Genomic DNA, 20,382 nt, shown 5'->3' with positions numbered 1-20,382 from the left:
ATATTATTAACTTAAAATATCTTTCTTGAAATATTAAATGTTCACTCTATGTAATATTATTATATTTAAAATCATTTTTTCTTGAATAATTGGAGTTTATTGCATGTAACATTATTATATTCAAAACCGTTTTTTCTTGATATAATGTTATTATATTTAAGATCCTTTTTCTTGAAATATTGATGATTATTGCATGTAACATTATTATATTTAAAAGAGTTTTTCTTGAAAAGTAAATAAATGAAATAAAACTCTAAAAAATAAAATAAAAGATATCAGCATAGTTTGTTACTTCTGGAGGTTCTAAAAGAGAATCTGTTCCATGTTTCTCTCCTAGCTTCTGATGTTTGTGGGCAATTCTTAACATTCCTAGGCTCCATCTTCACACGGCACTCTCTACTCTGTGTTTCTGTGTTTAAATTCATCTCTTCTTAAATTAAGGCCCATCTCAATCCAGTATAACCTCATCTTAACTTGATTGCATCTATAAAGATTCTATTTCCAAATAAGGTCACATTCTGAATTTCTAACTGGGCATACATTTGGGTGAAGGAGCAGATACTATTCAACCCACCTCATTATAACAAAATAAAGGATAGAAACAATATGATATTCAGAATCAATGCAGAAAAAATATTTGACAAATTAAATATCCATTCATTATTTTAAAAAGAAGATTCTCAGTTAACTAGAAATAGAAGTGAACTAATTTGACCTGACAAATGATATCCATGTAACACTTATAGCTAACATCATATTTAATGCTGACATATTCAATACACATTCCTAAAATAGAGAACAAGACAAAAATATTAATTTCACTTATTTTCAGAATTGTTTAATAGAAAGAAGTAAAATTGCCTTTAATAGCAGGCAATCTCATTGTTTTTATAGAAAATTAAAAGAAATTTACAAAAACACTAGTAGAACTAATAAGTGACTATAGCAAGATTGACAGCTCTAAAATAATATAGAAAATTCCTTTGTACTTCTATATAATCACAGCAAAATATTGAAAAGTAATATTAAATTTAAAACATTATCATTTACAATAAAAACATAAAATACTAAGGAATAAACTTTAAAATAATGTGTAACAATTTTGCAGCAAAGTGAAAACCAATAAATATAAGACCTAAATAATATAAAATCTAGCATGTTATAATTAAAATACTCAGTGTTGTTAAATTTGTAAAGTCTCCTCTAAAATGTGCAATCCCAATTAAGACTTTATTGTATTTTTTTCCCCAGAGAATCAATAAATTTACAGCAATGAAGTTTGAGGACTCACATTACTCTTCGTAAAGTCTTACTATAAATCTATGAATAATCAGTCAGCATACAATTGATATATAAAACAGACAAACATATAAATGGGACAAAATAGAGATTATAAAAATGGATTTACACATACATAAAATTATTTTGTTGGAAAACAAAACTTTCTTTAGTAAAATATTATTTAATAACTATATAAACTTTGGAATAAAATTAACTTGAAACTCTATCTTATAACATATACAAAAATTAATTCAACAGATATCATAGACTTAAACCCAAAAGCAAAATCTAGTAGGTTACAAAAGTTCACAATATAATATATTATGTGTCTGATTCAAGCACGAGACATGGTAAATAAAGATTTCTTAGAATACAAAAAGAAGGTAATAATAAATTTGATTTCATAAAAATAATATCATTGAGAAATGATAAGTAATCCATGACCAGGAAAAATATATGTTTGATATATATATGGGGGGAAAAATTACACCAAAATATATATTTAAAAAAACACTTATAAGCCAATAACAAAAATATAAACAAGCAAAAATATTAAAAATATTTATAAAATATTTAAAAATCTTAAGAGAAGATATTAAAAAGTTATTTTAAAATATATAAAAAGGTACTCACTATCAAAGAAATAAAAATCATTAAGGATAAGGGAAATGCAAATTGAAACACAAGAAGATTCACCTACTAGACAAAGCACAAGGAAATTCACCCACTAGAAAAAAATTAAGACCAACAAAAAATATTGACGAAAATGAATAACAAAAAAAATGTATAATCACTCTGAAATATTGTTTGGCATTTTCTTATAATGTTAAATATATACCTGCCTTGTCATATAAGAATTCCATTTACTTACCAAAGAGAAATTAAAATATAGTTACAAAAAAAAGATTTATACAAGAAATGTTATAGCTGCATAATTCATAAAGTACAGTAATAGAGACTGTGGAATTAAGGTAAGGTTAGACAAAGAATTAAATTAATAGTCAATTGATGATCTAAAAGAAAAGTTTTTTCAACAAATAGTACTGTGACAACTTGATAAACATATAGATAAAGATTATACAATTCAGATTCCCAGCTAAAGAAGATAAATTGTTATACGGAATTCTCAGGATTTTTTCCCCAAATATATTTTTATTGATTTCAGAGAGTAAGGGAGAGGAAAACAGAAACATCAATGATGAGAGAGAATAATTGGTCCACTGCCTCTTGCATGCCACCCATTGGGGACTGAGCCCGCATGTGCCCTGACTGGGAAACAAATGGTGACCTTCTGGTTCATAGGTCAACACTCAACCACTGAATTACACCAGTGAAGCTCATGTTTTTTTTTTGTTGTTGTTTGTTTGTCTGTTTGTTTTTAATTAATTATTGTTACAAATAAACATGGATGACTCTCAAAAATATAACTTTGAGTAAAAGAAACCATGGATAAGAGAGAAAATATTGTATGACATCACTTATATGAAGTGCAAAAATAAGCAAAACTATTATGTTAGAAAAGAAAAGGACACTTGCATATAAGGGTGTAGGGGTGTGGATTGACTAGAAAGGCAGAAAAGTAAAATTTCTGGGCTCTTGGAAATTGTCTATATGTTCATCAGAAATTTGAATTGTCCTCTGAAGAATTTTGCATTTTACTGTATATAAATATTATTTCTCAGTTAAATTAAATAAAAATCACTATAACTCTAAGAAGTAAACTATGACAATAGAAAATATTCATATTATACTAAAGCAGTCATTAAGTGGAAGAGGGTCATTTAAAATAGAAATAATAAATCGATTTGAGGACTTCTACAAATAATTTAAGTGAAAGAGTGAATCATTGGAAAGTAATTTGAATTTCTAGCTGACTTGACATAAAATTATATTAATAACAAAAACATAATATGTCCCACAAAGGGCATTAAGAATATTCATGGTAACATGGTTTATCAAAGTCATGAATTCAAGGAGTTTTTAAGATTAGTCATTGCACAAAATAAACTTTAAATGTTCTGTTCAACCCTAAAAAATAACCAAAGATGCTCTCTCAAATTTGGCAACAATCCAAAAATACTGTATGACATTATTAGTAATGAATTATGAAACAGGAAGAAACTTTCTAAACTAACAATAATAGAGAACAATTTCAGATCAAACTTGCTGGAAAAAAGACTTAATTATCTTTCTGTTGTCCATAGCAGATTTTACATAACATTTGACACATGAAAAAGCAATTATAGAGTAGGTTTTCAAAAATATTTTAAAAATGATTATAGATGTCTTTCAAGACTTTCATTTGTGTATATAGTAGATTATTATTTTAAATGTTACATTGATTATTAATCTAAATGTTGTAATTGTGGTATATTTTAGCATTTTGTAATTTGTAAGTTGGTGTGATTTTTTTATTTTAAATAAATACTTTTCTACCCATAAATATAACCATAATTTGTAAATTTTTTCTTAAGGAGGACATACAAAATGATCTGAGATTGAGTCTCTATGAAATCTGGATCTGGCTCTTCTGCAATTCTAGTCAGGGGTCAATCTTATAGGTGGGAAGAATGTCCCTTCCTTACATCCCTGGAATACTTTACCTTCCTCGTTTCTGATTGTTTTTACCATTGGCTCCATCTCTATCAGCTACTCTCCTCCACTACTTCCCTAGTAAATTAAACTTAGAGAATTTTTATTAATAACTAGAGGCCTGATGCATGAAATTCATGCAAGGGCCTGAGACCGCACCTGCCACTGATGCCGCCTCTGCCTCTGCCTGGCCACTGTGGCTTCATCCTGAAGTTCGTGCAGAAGAGCGTCCCATCTAATTAGCACATTATGCTTTTATTATTATAGATGATGCTCACTTTTAAATAAAGATGTTAATTCTTTAAATTATGCTTGATTTCTAATTTCTTCAGTATTATGCTTGTGTTTTTCCCAGATATCTTTCTTCAAATTTGATAACTGTAAATCAGTATGGTTTACAAAAGATATACTTGAGCCTGGCAGATTGTTAAAAACCATCATTAACACACAGGTATCCAAGTAAGGGTCAATTATCCCTGAATAAATGTGACTGAAACTCCACCGACCTTGTGTGGCGAGAAATTAGGCTAACAGCGGTTAAGCCGCATGTCAATGTCCTCTGAGTGGTACTTCTTGGCATTAATCTCTATGATTTTGCAAGTTATTGGTACAGAAGTGCTAATTGAAAAGGTTATGTATTATGAAATTACCAAAATATTACAGGAAATTTTCAGCTGTATTTCATCTGTGAGTTAGGGTAGCTCTCTGGAAGCAGACGGACCATGTACACGTTTCCTCTCAGGTGAGATGCTCATCAGCGGTGCTATGTTACCTGTAACTTTCACAACAAGGTACTAGTCTATGGGGAAACCGGCAACTAGACCAATATCCCCACTAAACTTTCAAAGGTCAATAACTTCTGTTCATTTCTAACTTAATTATGTTTAAATCAGTGGTTCATCTCTGAAAGCCATTTTAAAAATTCAAGTTAACCATTTAATCCTCACCAAACAAGAGCCTAATCTCTTTATAATCTGCTGTTTACAATAATATATATGATTATTTCAAGCAAGTATGAAAGACCTCATTTCCCGGGTAGGGAAAATGATACACACATGGGTTGAGTGCAATCGTTTTTTGTTTTGTTCAAAACAGATTACCTCATGTAGTATAATTTCCATCTGCAAATTGAGGAGATGGCAGAAATGGAATGGGATTTGAAAAAGACATGTAATGAGTATGGCAGATAATGTTTACTACAAGGATATAGTCAAGAGGGCAGGCAGGTGTTAAAATGAGCCATTATTTAGCATAGTTAATTACTTGAACACTTTTGTATTTTTGAATTCTACTTTTAAAGTTGAAATGTGGACTACCTTTAAAACTAAAAATTATAACTTCAAGTGTTTGAAACTTAAACTTAGAAGTCTGATACAGGAAAAAAAAAAGCACTTCTTTTATATAAAAGCTATTTTAATATGCAAATGCTTGGGAATTAATAATATATTAGAAATATTATAAAGATCATTGCTTTATTCTATATATTACTCTAAAGGTTATTAGTTTACCTTAAGCATGGATTAAATCCTGGAAAAAGGATGAAAAAGAGTCTCAAATTTTAATATTGCTATAAAACTTTGCAAATCACCATCCAAAAAGTAATAGCAAATAATAATAACATCTTCTATTAATTTAGTGGTTTAATATTTTGCTAACTTTAGTAACTTCATATTTATGTTTCAAGTCAGGTATTATTTTCATTTTTATGTAAGTCATAAACTTACAATAAGAAACAGAGTCAAGATTTCATCCTGAGGTTTTTCTTTTTTTCTGTTTCTTCTTTTCTTTTTTCTTATTGTCATATCCCAGCAAACCACTTCATTCAGGGAGCAAATAATACAACAGATTTCTTTCCTGGGTTTTTAAAATTTCCTATATCTGATCCAAATAAGAGGTCAAACATGACAGAATTTCTCATAGCTTTTTAAATAGCTTCAAGCTATTCTTCCAGATGATAATGAACTATTACATTAACACTCCATTCATTCATTCAGTTCCACCCATCCATTCATTCATTATTCAATTCAATAGGGAAATAGCCCTAGGCATTCATAGTTCTCATCCTCACTGAACTTATAACAGTAATAGAGGTTGTAGAGGCGTAAAAAGCTGGTGCAGCACAATAAGCCCTGTGATAAGGGAATTTGAGACTTGAAATATTCGAAGCTTCCCAGAGGAAATAGACTTAGGATGAGTGGATTTAGTCTCATATGTTTGGCAGAAAGAGTCCTGTCCCCTGTGCCTTACTGTCATATATTACCTGGCTCAGTCAACTTTTGAAGTTATCCCAGGCTCCAAAAGTCTACTTCCCTCTACCTATTATTTTGATGCTCCTAATCAATAGACAATCAATACACAAATTGGTTATCATATTGATGTAATTGAATGGTTCTCTAGAGAGCATCCAGATTTACACAGAGGAAGTATTTTAATACATTGAAATATCAAAAATATAAAAGAGACGATAAAAATGGGAATGTTTTGGTGCATGTAGCCTGTTCATATTTGTTATTTATTCCCGTTTTACCATAAGTAGGATAGAGCTACATGATGCCTTGCTTAATAAAGTTGCTCATCCCTCCTGTAAATATTGTACTAATATTTTTTTAGGTAAAGGTGTGCACAGGGTCAAGAATAATAGAGGCATAAAGTCAGATGGATTTTAATTCCTGTTCCTCAATAATTCCATTAAGCTATATAGTTTCCCATAATCAAGATTCTACCAATCAATTACACTAATAGTATTTAATATAACAGAAAAAACCAAATCACAGCATTAAAGTAACAAGTGTTTCTGATTAAGGGAATAAAGTGAGCAACTTTAAGAACAGAAATCATTACTAGTATATGTGAAAGTATTTGTTTCACGGAGATTTTTGCAGTATTTTGCAAATATGAAAATATGAAATTTATCTTCAAATAATAACATAGTAGGCATTTAATAAAACCACATTTAGAAAGATAGAAGGACAAATAAGTACTGTATATATTTATTTAACATCTATTGACTATTATATTCCAAGTTCTGTTTCAGATATCTGCCAGCTCTTTAATGTGCCTGCTCCCAAGAAATTGAGTCCTGTGGCCTGTGAGAGGAATGGAGGAGACAAGTGGGCTTGAAATATGCTGGGAACATAATATGGGATGAGCTTGAAAATGTAGGCCTGTCCCAAATAATTCGAAATTTTGTAATCCATGGTACTCATTTTAAAAGATGAACATGAACATAAACTAATTTATGTTTTCAAAACATCACTCAGATCATTTTCAAGTTTGCAGAGTATGGAAATTAGGAGATTAATCAAGAGTCTTGCCAGCTTACACTACAGTGATACCTAAGCAGATGGAAAAGAGAAGAGATTCCAACTAGGTTGATAGGTTTGAAAACAGTTCTAGCTGGTTGGCAGCATGCAAAAAATAAAGAAAGATAAGCCAAGGGGTTGAATAAGCGATTAGACAGTATCATTTACTGAGTTTAAAAAGACAGAGCCTAGCATATTTGGGGAAAATGAAGGCTTGCATTTGGCCATCTTAATTCTGAAATGCCTATTAAACATCTGATATGAAACAGTTGGATATATAATCTGGAGATAAGAACTGTAGGGGGCAGAAATAGAGAATGTATAGTGAAGGTTGGAGAGAGAAGTATTAAGCTTTGGATGCAATCTAACATTTAAAGTCTTGGTAGAGGAAGAAACAGCAGAGAACTGATAAATAGCGAGGAGATTGAAGTCATAGACACTAGAATTCCAAGAAGAAAGAGTTAGCAACTATGCTGAACGCTGCTGAAAAGTCAAATACCAATGGTGGTGTGTGTATGTGGGGGGGGTGGGGTGGTGTAACGGGGGGCTAGATAAGCAAGCGTCAGGCTTGGCAGTAAAGGATAATTCGAGAATTTAATAAGCAATTTCAGTGGAAGTGTATAGACTGCATGTGGATTGTAGTGGAACAATGAATGAATGTGAAGTGAAGATAGGGAGTAGTGATTATACAAACCTGAGAATTTTTGCTGTGAAAGAGCAGAGAAATGGAAAGCCAGCTATAGCATGGTTGTGAGGTCAAGAGATTTTTTTGTTTGTTTGTAAAGGGTTGTTTGTGTGTGTTAAAGTTAACAGGGCATACTAGTAAAGCATGTTGTATATTCCTGGAAATCATACAGGAGAGGTGAAAAAAATGTGAAAATTTCAGGTTTGGGGTGAGAAGAAGGATCAATGCCAGTGTGAGTTTCCCTGATAAAAACAAGAGTACAGGGTTCAGGATACAAGGGGGTAAGTTAGCCCAGGATAGTGTAGGGTCTTTATTGCAGAAGTGGAAAAAAAAAAAAAAAGAGTACGAAACAGATGTAGAATACAGGTATCTCCTCTAACAGTTTTCAAAATCAGTTACTTCTGACATGAAGGACCTTGAGTGAAGTGAAGCAGAGATATATGATGTGAGCAGAGCTAGCTGCATACACAGGACAGTCCAAGTTCAAAACAAAAATGTGAGGACCCTTATTAAAAAGGAAGGGGGGGGGTGTGAAACAAAAAAATACAAAATATAATTTTTTCCTTTATTTTGCTCTTTCTTTCTTGACTTGCCATTGTGTGCTTTTGGTTATTTATTATAATATCACTCTAAGTAAGGAAAAATTAAAATATGAAATTATTATTATGAATTTATTTTTTTTATACAATGCCAGTTTTAACTGGACATATAACTCATTTGCAGAATTCCAAAACTACGTATACAGTTTACATTCCACAGCTAATCCCCAGAGGATGCCTCAAGCTGGCTGAACTAGACAATGTAACCTAGACCCAGGTTGAAAGGCAGCAAACATGGACCCTCAGGCATGGAGTCAGAGCAGGTTTGTGTTGAGTGGGAGTGATCCCTGGGAAACTGGGAGACTCTGGCATCAGTGCAAACTGTTACCTGTGTCTGGGGGTCCTACCTGTAACTCAGAGCAAGCTGGGCAACCCTTCCTGCCAGCTGCTAGACTGGCATGTTGCTCTAACTCAGACTGTGGTGCACTCCAGTGAAGTCAAGCCAGGTATCTCTTCTCGTAGGCCTGCCACTATAACCATGGTGAGCAGGCAATTTCAGGGTCATTAAACCCCACACATGCCGAAATGCATCCATGGTCCTCAGAATACACTGGATCAGAGGTGAGATAGGGGCTCTCTCTCACCTATACATAGCCTTAGTCTGGCCTGGCTACCCTCTGATTGCTAGTGTAACTACAAGCTTAAGGCTGTATGGTTGCCACCCTGGGCCATTGTGTGGGGAGAAGGGCAACAAAAGACAAGGAATCCCCCAAATGAATACAACCCAATTCTCGCCCCAGAAAGACAGCAACAGCCTTCCTGGCATGGGGAGGTTGGGCGTGGTTTGGAGTGTCAGGGGCAGCAGATGTGAACTAACACCCGTTCCCAGGAGGCAGTGAGCTGAACTGGAAAGAGGATTTTCCATCAGCCAAGACTGCAACTATTCTGTTATCTCACACAGCTTCATTTGCACAACATAAAGTCTAAGATGACATAATTAAGTGTTTTAAGAGAGGAATCACAGGTAATCACAGACCATTAAACTACAATAGAGGGTAGGGGTTCTGAGCATAGGGCTTTGTGTGTTTGCACTGATTGTGTGCCCATGAAAATGATCTTGTGAGGAAGGGTTTGAAAGAAGTCACTCTGCTAGGTGCAGGGTATGTTGGCTTACTCTGTAAAACCAAGCACAGGAGCACATATTAATTGGGAGGCATTTATCCATGAAGCTCTCATGTTGCTGCATATCTTGCAAACGGAGGCACTTAAGGCCTTCAGCATGCTCGTGACCATTGTAAGAGATCCAGGCTGCCTAAGCTCAACCTTCCTCTCCTGTACGCAACTCATGTGAGCAGCTGTGATCTAGCTCTCTCTCATGTCTCCCTATTGGAATTGGAGCTTAGAGAACTGGTAAATAAATAAATAAATAAATAAATAAATAAATATTAAAATGCTGATACTCTGTCTACTGATTAGTCTGTCATTCATCTCTGTCTCAAGAATCTCATGTCTTTTAACAGCATCCATTAAGTTTTGGCAGGCTAACTTCTTAGCTTGCAAATAAGTAAAAATTCTACTTCATGGTAATTTTGCTTTAGCTATGTACTCTCTGATCAAGACTTTACAGAAATAATTGAATTTGCAAAATATTCTAAAATTTAGGTCATTATCATTCCCCTCTTAGTGGATACAGCAAATGAAAACACACTGAGGAGGCGAAACATCTGGCTTCTAAAACAGTGATTCATAAAGTGTGCTTCGTTGGATCATAAGTAATGGTACATGCATACATACATACACATAAAGTTGCTTATGGTGATAAAAGTTCTAAGTGATGTTGCTTTACTGCAAAAATTCTAAGATGCTCTAATGAAAAAGTCTGCAATTTTTTTCTTCATATATTTTTCATCAATAATAATTTATCCCTAATATATGTGTACATGCTCATATATAAATTGAATAATTGCACTCTTGTGTAGTTATATACATTATAAAATACATAAAAATAAAAGAAATCCAAAATACTATAAAAATACATTTTAAAGATGTTTTCAAATTCCCTTCTTACTTTCCACTGAATTATCGTGTGCACCCTGTGATATAGTCACACCCCATTTGAAGACCACTGCTTCAATGACTTGATGTAGATTATAAATCTCAGAAAGGAGAGACATTATGTGCAGAGTTTCTCCATGGGGCCATGGAATTTTTTTTTAATTCTATTGAATCTTCTAAAATGAATGCTTCTCAGAATGTATTTTAAAATCTCAATCCATTCTCCAGAGGCTTCAGAGTTGCAAATTCTGGTGGCCTCAATTAGTTCATTCACTTCATGTGAATCTACATGACATCACTCAGCATTGCAGTTAGTCTCCAGTTACCTAATCTTCAGTATACTTCTTTTTGCTTTACAAATTTCTTTTACTTACTCATCTATCTAACATATAAGTTCTTTTAGTTTTACAGTGCAACTTGGATTGGTTTAAAATACCACATGAAGTTTAGTGGAAAGCTTCATGGCCTTTGAGGAGCATAATTTCTTCAGAATGAGCACGTATTTTTGTCCAGGGATAAGGACATAATAGCTTGCTTGAACTGGACCTAACCCAAATGGTCATGCAAGGTAATGGAATCTCTAATTCCTCTCGCCACTATCATTGAATGGATTTCTTGTGCCAAAAGATATGGTCCCTAGATTACTTATGATTTTCATATTCAAGAAAATTATAACTACATTCTATGGCCAAGTTTGAGAAATATAGGTTGTTAGCTTATACAATAATTAAAGAATAAGAAGCATTAATTTGTCATTTATCTTTCTTCACCAACCCTAGAAATTCACACAAATTAAAAACTTTTAATTTAATTCAGAATTAACTTACTGGATTTTAAATCATCTAGAAGGGATTATAATTTACATATTTCTAAATTATTATGGGGATAAATGGATCATTGAAAATAACTGAATCATTAAATCCAGTGTAATTTGTATTTCTTCAGTGCACCAGTGAAAGAAATGAAAAAAGAGAGAAAGAAATTATGTAAACAACAAAGTCGGCACCTTCTTTCATGTGAAATATTTTTAAATATTAGCCAGAAAAGGGAGACACTTTGCTAAGTTTTCTGACAACTGAAATTATAGTGCCTTTCATTCTATTCCCGCAGGGAGAGAGTGGATGAGACAATAATTGATTTCTTCCGAAAGGAACCAGCACCTATGACTCTCACTGTTCTTATACATCAGTAGTCAGGCAAAAGGAAGTTTCCTAAAGGGATTTTTATTCTCTTGAATCGTAAAATATATATATATTTATATTTTATATATTTATATATATTTATATATATATATTTATATTTATATTTATATTTTTAATATATATTTATATATTTATATATATATATTTATTTATATATATATTTATTTATTTCTAGATGTTTTAGTTATTAAATTTCAAAATTGTATGATACAGATAAAAATGAGATATTTAAATGGTTGAGCAACAGATGGTAAGGCAGACATAAAAATTGCACATCATAGGTGCTTTTAGCTCATGTCCATATTTTTCTCTTAAACCTTTTAAGAATTAAGAGGGTCTGTTTGAAACTTCCTAATTTAACCTGGCACTTGAGCTGAAAAACTATAGTAAAAACCTAAAAGGAGGAGGCAGAGCCAGTGATTATTATAATAAACACACAGTTTCATATTAAAAAAAAAAAATCAGTGGGCTCAAAGTAGAATTTAAATGGTTCTTGTTATGCTCAGTAGACCCTCAGAAAGCAGTGCAAAATCATGCCATCTTAGCATGTACTTTCTCTCTCTGTCTCAGTATGTATATATACTTATATATTATATTATTATAAATACATATATACTTTATTCATATTTTTAAAATATAATAAAATATTTTTTAAATTTAAAATTCTTTATTGTTTAAAGTATTACATATGTCTCCTTTTCCCCCCTCATTGACCTCTCCCTAGCTGCTCCCACCCCTCAACACCTGCCCTCACCCCCTTACTGTCTGTGTCCACTTGTTATGCTTATTTGCATGCATACAAGACCTTTGATTGATCTCTTACCCCCCACACACACACCCTTCCCTGCCTTCCCTCTGAGGTTTGATGGTCTATTATAATAAAATTAGTAGTCTTGTGTATGAATCCGTGCACCGATAGGTCACTGCCGACCTCCTGTAGCTCTCCACTCACTCCCCGCACTCCTGTAGCTTCCTCCCAACTCCCTCCCCTCTCTCTCCACCTTCCAGGCCCCTATAGCTTGCTGGCTTGCCCCCTCCTGCGGCTCTTGTCCACTCACTTATAGTTCGCTGACCCAAACTCCTGCAGATCTGTGATCTGGTCGTTAGCAGTGGTCATTACACCTCAGGTCATAACAGATAATTAGCATATTCCTCTCTTATTATATAGGGTATTTTTAAATACATACATATACTTCTTTGAAAATTCTGTTACAGCAAGAACAAGACATAATTGTCTGCTTAAAGTTTCCATTACACTGTATTTTTGTGGGCTTCTACTTCTGGCAGGCTTAGATGGTCTAGGATGGAGAATTATATAAGATAAAGCTACTTATCTATAACAGTACAAATGCCGGGGATAGAAGCAAGAAATTAGTTGAGCAGTAGGACTTTTTCTATTTCAAGCTACTGATAGTATAACCAACATCTTAAATAATGACAGATCTGTTTCTTAAAATGTATAGCACTGGCTGTGTCTGTTTTCAGTGCATGCTGCTAAGGTGGTGACTAAACTAATAATTTGATTGCAAGGTATGAAGTTCATTAATAGCATGGAAGAAGCAAATAAGCAGAAAGAGATTACAGACCAGTGCTTATGGTAGTTAGCACCAAATATTAAAACCAATCCCACCCACCCCACCCCTGAAGAACTAAATTCAGTGCTGACCATTTGGAAACATAAAAAATTAATAACAAATTTGCTCAGCACTCTTAAAGTGAAAAAAATAATGCAAAGCTATGTAAATACTTCCAAAGTTGTGTAAATACTGTGGAAATGATGAAGGCAGAAGCAGGCCAATGGGCTCATGATTAAATTGACAACGAATCACCAGATGCAATAATGCAATTCAAAAAAGCATTCACAACACAGACTGGGCCTCCAACAAATAATGTATACTGATTCAAATACTGAATACCCTGACTGAGTTTCTAACTTTGTTTCCCAAAGAGATGTCAAACCTTAATGTACCAATGTTTATTTTCCCCTTTCTCCTACTCTGTAGCCAAAGCAGAGGTTCCATCCATGTCAGAATGCATGTTCACAATTAAAACTCGTGAATTTGGCAACATTGATCCTATATCTGTTAATCTGAGAGAGCATTTGAGTAACCTAAACTCTGATCACCATCATCTCAAAATGGCCATGCTAACCTAGGCTGTCCTAACTTTATTTCATCTCAGCATAACTACAATACTTTTCCGCTGATGAATTAAATAGCAAAATGTTGTTTCAGGTTGTGTTTTAAGGCTGTGCCCTAGAGAGAAATTCAAGAATCAGCTTAGTCAACAGAGCTGCATTTCCTAGCCTACACTTGATTGAATGTGTTCTGTCTACAAAGTGCTTTGAAGCAAAGACAGTAGATGATATATAATAACTAAATAGACAGAATTATAATGGGGCAATTAAGGAAAGGGAAACAAAAGAAATCTGACCATTTATAGATATTGCCATCAGAATGTTCTAAGAGAGTCTCATACAAAATATGTTGAAATAAGATTAAATTACTAATTGCTATTAACATAATAAAATTCAATAATTTGTGAAAATATATTTTAAAATATTTATTTGATCAGCAGAATATTTGTTTTCATCTCTAATACTTTACTCCATTTTAACAAAATGTGCTTAATTTTTCTTATGTTTTTGTCAGCTTTTTAGTGTGTGAGAAGTACAAATTGGTGTTATATAATCAGGGAGGTATAAAGCACGGCATAAGGAATATAGTTAATAATATTGTATTAACTATGTCTGGTGTCAGATGGGTACTAGATTTATTGGGGAAATCACTTCGTAAGGCATATAAATGTCTAATGACTATCTTGTGCCTGAAACTAATGTGATATTGTATGTTAACTGTAATTGAAAATTAATTAATTTTTAAATAAATAAGCAGATGGAGGTTTCTACCTTTAAAAAATGAAGTAACAAATACCATTTACAGTTACAAAGTAAAAAAAAAAGGGAAATCTACAAATTACATAAGAACAAAGATAGCAGAAATATAAGACTTTTATGAAAAGTTAAATATTATTGAAAGGTTTTAAAATGCTGGAGTAAATTTAGAGTCGTATATAATAAATGCTATTGTTTATAAAAATATAAAAACAATTCTGTTTTTATTTCAGATTCTTGAAATTATCTTTTCTGCCTTTCATCTTAAAGGTTTTATTCATTCAAATACTCTACACTTTTCCCAGAGGAGGCATTAAATGAGGTTTCATAGTAGGTTTACTTTATTGTTTTGTTTCCATATTACTCTATATTTCAATTTTTTTAAAACACATTACATGTCTAATTTGTAGTTCAATGTTTATATTTCCCATTAAATTATAAAATCAATCACCATTTGTTTACTTTTAGATTTCCCAAGGTTCAACACAGTGCTTGCAAAATAGTAGACTCAAAATTACTTAGTTCATTCATTCATTCATATTGTGTATTGTTATTAATTATTTTAATAACAATTCACTTAATTTAGACACATTTTTACACATCTGCTAATGTTAATTAATAGTGAAAATACTAGTTAAAGTTATTTTGGGTTTTATGTTTACTTTCATATAGTTTGATTAATTGACCTAAGAGAATGGACTATTGGTACTGAAAATATTTGCTGCTATTTAAGTAAGTCCCTGCATAGGAAGGGTATCTTATTTCCTTATTGCTTTGCACCTTGATAAAGCAGTGTTTGCACCTTTTGGAGTAAAAATAAAAAATAAAAAATAAAAACACACACAAAAAAAACCCTGAGTTACAAAGAGGTTACTTAGCTAACAATTTCTCTAGGTTAGACACTATCAGATAACATGCAATAAGTTGGGATGAATAAAAACAGGTTTGAATAATATATCTTCAAACATTGGGGCCTCAAGTGTCACTATACAAGTAAGGTTGAGATGAATGTTTTCAAGCATGATTAGTAATCATATCATATACTTGTGTCATTTAGAGGATTAGAGTGATTCTGTGATTCACCACACCTACCACTAATCTTCCATTTTCAATGCTCTTTACTCTAATGTAGAATGCTAATTAAATCTGTTCTGTACAGATGTAGTCTCAGAAAGTGCTAAAACAAACACTTGAAATAGTCTCATTGAGAACGATATTAATATTGAGTTCATCTGCAAAATCCCCTGAGTATCTGAAGAATACATACTTCAGGTTTTGAAAATATTAGCTGCTGATATTTCAATTCATTCAAGTATTTTGTTTCATTTCCATAATCTTTTTTTGTGCACTGCTTTTTCATTTTTTAAAAACGGGAATGGGTTGAGATTAATTGCTCAGTTGCATGAGCCTTAATAATTACAAAAATCTCATATGGTTTATAAAATCCACTCCATTTTAAGAGAAGCTTGTGAGTAATAAAAAATGGTTTTATATGTGAACGTCCCTTTAGTAAAAAAAGAGTTTTCTGAGTTTTGGCCAATTACAGTAAAGCTGTAACCACATTCTTGATGTTCTTGACTCTCATTTCTCCTTCAGTGTTCAATGGTAGAAGCCACTTTGCAGTCTTCAGGAAGTGCCTTCTTCCAGTAAGTTCTCCACTACAAACATGAAGCTGGCTGGCTTCATGTTGGACCACCGATGCTTCCAAACCTGCAGGCTACTTCTTACTTCTGAAAGTGTCTTCCTGAATCTCCTGTCACACACAAAGGGTTGCTTTCTTCATGCCTTAGATTGAGCCATAATATTTTTAAAAAATATTTCCACTGAAGGAATAAGAAAAGCAAGCTAGAGAATAGCTTATGTGCCAGCCTCACTCCCAGCAAACTGATACTGGGAAAGCCAGGTCAGCCTCTGGACCTGGACACAAAAAGAAATTCTGCTCCTGTCTAAGACTTTAACATTTTCCACCCCAGAGAGAGGTTTTGTAATGACTTTAGAAACAAGCTCCCATCTCCACCTGCAAAACAGAACATGAAAATTAAGATAATCACACTGCTCAAGATTATTTCTAATATCTGGTTCTTAAAATACTAAATAGCTTTGCATGTGGCACACTAGTAAAGCAGCACCTGTTGGACTGTGACAGCCTCGATCTGGCTGGCAGTTTTCTTCCACTCTGGGGTGGAGGCGCTCTCTGACTTCAATATCCTTCCTGGAGTGATCGGTTCTTCCAATAAATGCAAGTAAATGTTTGAATGTAAAAAAGCAACAACATTGTATCCCAAGGACAAATAATAGTTTTTAGTCGTGGGATAGCATACATCAAGATTCAATAAAAAAAAAAAATTCATTTCTCTATCTCAGCAGGGATACAGTTTTGCATAAGATAAAACTAACTTCTATCATTAAACAGAACGCATCTTGGTTAATAATAGTTGCATTTTGATTTATTTTTTTCTTTGGGGCTACACTATAAGGATAGGGTAGACATAGCTTTGTTGTCTGCATGTGTGAAGGAGCAAAGCAGAGTAGTAAGTTCCCTAGAGAATACAAACAAACACAATGTCCAGTTTTAACCCCAATCACTGGAACGTCCAGCAAAGCCAACGTGGCAGTTTTTGTCTTAGCATTTTACAATTAAATCTTCATTGTACACTCACACAAAAATATCCCAAACAACCCAATAGTCAGTGACTCTCTGTTTATCCCCTGAGAAAAAACTGGCATATCGCATACTTCTATGTTCTATTGCTTTCTTTCCTGGCCACTGCTAATTAACCTCTTTCCTTTTAATCTTCTAAATCATTAAGCAACTAATCATTCAGTGTCTTGGAAAATATTTTCTATTGTTTCCCAGTGTAGCCTGTAATCACACGTTACTGTTTCATTTCTCCAAGTCAATTGTGTGCTTGGAGGGTACAACTGCGGAAGGGGGACAGATTTGTGTCTTTCAAATGACCTTGATCTCTTTCTCTGCACTCAATAGGAAACCAGTAAATCTATGCTGATCTTAACCCATGAACATGTTCAGAATGTGATAGTCTGTACTATCTTTTATTAACCCCATCACAACACATACAAGTTATCTTCATTTTGGTACCACTGAATATTAAATTCGCTATCTTAGTTAATGTTGTCATTGACCTCCTGAGTTAAAATGACTTCAAATTTTAATAACTCCCTCTTTCTTATTATCTCAGCTATTCATCTAAAAACTTGTCTAAAGTTTTACCTGACAAAAGCCTGTGTTACTTAATCTTTCATCAATTCCTCTCTATTTCCCCTAGTTTAGGACTCACCTGGAATATCCTTAAGAGTACTAGCAATTCCCCAAACTTCCAAACAATTAACATAACTGTGCATCATCCCACTAATCCCATCAAAATACTGCTGAACATAAAATTGATTTTGTCACTCACTTGTTTGAAACTTTCCAAGTTTTTTCTATTATAACCTTAGTTTGGCATCAATCTGGTACCAGACTAAAGGGGCTCTCTTGCCTGCGTGCATTAAAGCCCAATGACTCACAAACAGGACTTTCAGCAAAGAGAAGGTAAGGGTTTATTGTTAGGAAGTAGCCCACAGGCAGAGACAGGTTAGCTAATGCTCCAAAACCTGGCTCCCCCATGGCTTCCACTGGACCGGCTACCAAGGCAAAAAATGATTAATCACGGTGACAGAGGGAGCTAGGGTTGTGGTCTCTACTGATTGATTGGTACTACAGTAGATAGGGGGTAGTTGATCAGGCCAGCTGGTCCTGATGTCAGCCATGGTCTTAATTCATCTGATTTCACCACTTTTCTGGACCTGGAGCTGAAACACAACGGAGGCCTAGATGCTCTCTCTCCTTTGACTAAAACTCTGTCTCTAAGGTCAACAGACCCGAGGCTTTGTTCCTAAGACTGTTTGATGCAGACCAGAAAAACCTCATTGTCTTGAGGGCTTAGTGATTAAGAGAGTGGATATACAAGCGAGGGAGAAGGAGGCATGTGAGCCAGGGAGCTAGATAAGGTCAATTTGAATCAAAAGGAATGAAAGGAGAAAAGATTGTATTAAAGAGATAAAGTTTCTACTCAGTTACAGATCTTCATAATCTGGTCCTATTTTCTCCAATATGACACCAGTCCATCCTGCCACACTGAAATTTCTATATCTTCCCAGATACAACACTTACTTTATGCATGTACTAGTATATGTGTTGGCATAAACAAAAGCATGTCAGCACCTTTTGTTCCTAAAAAAATCTCATTAACCTTTTAAAACACGGGTTAAATATTACTCACACTATAAATGAATCCCTGTCTTTTCCAGGTAGAATTAGTAACAGCACTTTAACTTGCATTTCCACAGTACTTTTTTCATAACTTCATTGTAGTATTCATAATGTTTATTTTACTTTTTTATTTGCTTATATGCCTTGTTATCCTTGTTCTTCAATAAAAATGACTACATATTTATATCATAAACTTTGTTCCATTTTCTGGAAATTTGTTGACCTCATCATAGAAAGCAACAACATAAAATTTGAAACTATAAAAATATGTTGAAAATTCAACTCTGTCATTTTATTCAAATCTAAGATTCAACATTGATCAGCTATAGGGAAATAATTTTGCCTCCATGTAAAAGCAATTATCTACAATGCAGAGTTTGTAACATTTATCTAATTATTGTGTGACCATGATTATCAATGTGTTCTTATATTTTTATATAATAGATTCCCTTGAATATTTTTTATTGTATCATGTTAGAAAATGTTTGAGTAAATAACTTCTTTAATTGTATAATTTTCATTATCCTCCTAAGTAGTAAGCTTCTGGTTAAAAAAAATTTGCACCCAAAACAGGTCAAGAAAATAAGAGATGTAAAATTATCTCTCCTGCTTTTGATGTAAAAAACTACAAAGAATGTTGCCCCCACATCAACAATTTTAAAAAGCTGAAAAACACACAAAATCATAATTTGTCAAACCTATAATAGAGCAAAATTATAAGGCACCGATTAACCAGGTAAATTCCAAAGAGAGCTAAGCTTTTCCAAGAAAAAATAAGGCACTCAAACTCTCATATCTGTGGCTGAGCAGAGGATAAAGAGATACCGCCCACCATGTAAGCAGGCAAGAAAAAAAATAGCCAAAATTGTATTTAACTTCGAGGTTCAAGTGTAGGCAAGTCTGTGGGCTGGAAATAGCTGAGTTCAGGACATAAGGAAAGTCTTCACTCATTTGCAAAACTTCCTCATAGGTCTCTACCAGGTGAGACAAGGAAGATTGGGAGAACATGAGCTGAGAGTAAGTGATGCAGAAAGCAATTACGTAAGTATGAAGAGGTACTTGGAACTGGGGGGAAACAGTAATTAAACACTGCATATTTTCTCATCTATGAAGTGAAAGTTTTCAGTCTGCTGATATAAGGGCAGCAAAATCTGCTATACCCAGAGCATAGGAAAAGACTGTATGGCTTAGGGAAGAATAGAAGAAAAAATATTTTTACTCTAGATGACAACAGGAAACCAACATAGCAGGATGCTGTCTTGGACCTAGAATCTTACATTGATATCAAATAGTAATCTCTTCCTGCTACCTGAAAGCAAGAAAATTTCCATCAAAATGAACTACAAATGTAAGATTGTAAAAACTTTAAGACAGTGTTTGACTATTGTGAAATGAGGGGTTAGAATGCTGAGAAAACCCTGTTCCCAAAGCCAAGACACACATGGCCTTCATAACCATGAGACTGGATTGGAATAAAAAAGAAAAGAAACCCCTGACTCAAAAAAGAATCCTAGTACATAGCAACAAGCAACTGTAATGTGCTGTGGGGCATGGGGCCAG

This window comes from Pipistrellus kuhlii, unplaced genomic scaffold (genome assembly GCF_014108245.1).
Source record: "Pipistrellus kuhlii isolate mPipKuh1 unplaced genomic scaffold, mPipKuh1.p scaffold_m20_p_2, whole genome shotgun sequence".
Lineage (NCBI taxonomy): Eukaryota > Metazoa > Chordata > Mammalia > Chiroptera > Vespertilionidae > Pipistrellus > Pipistrellus kuhlii.
Note: the sequence above shows the minus strand (reverse complement) of the source record.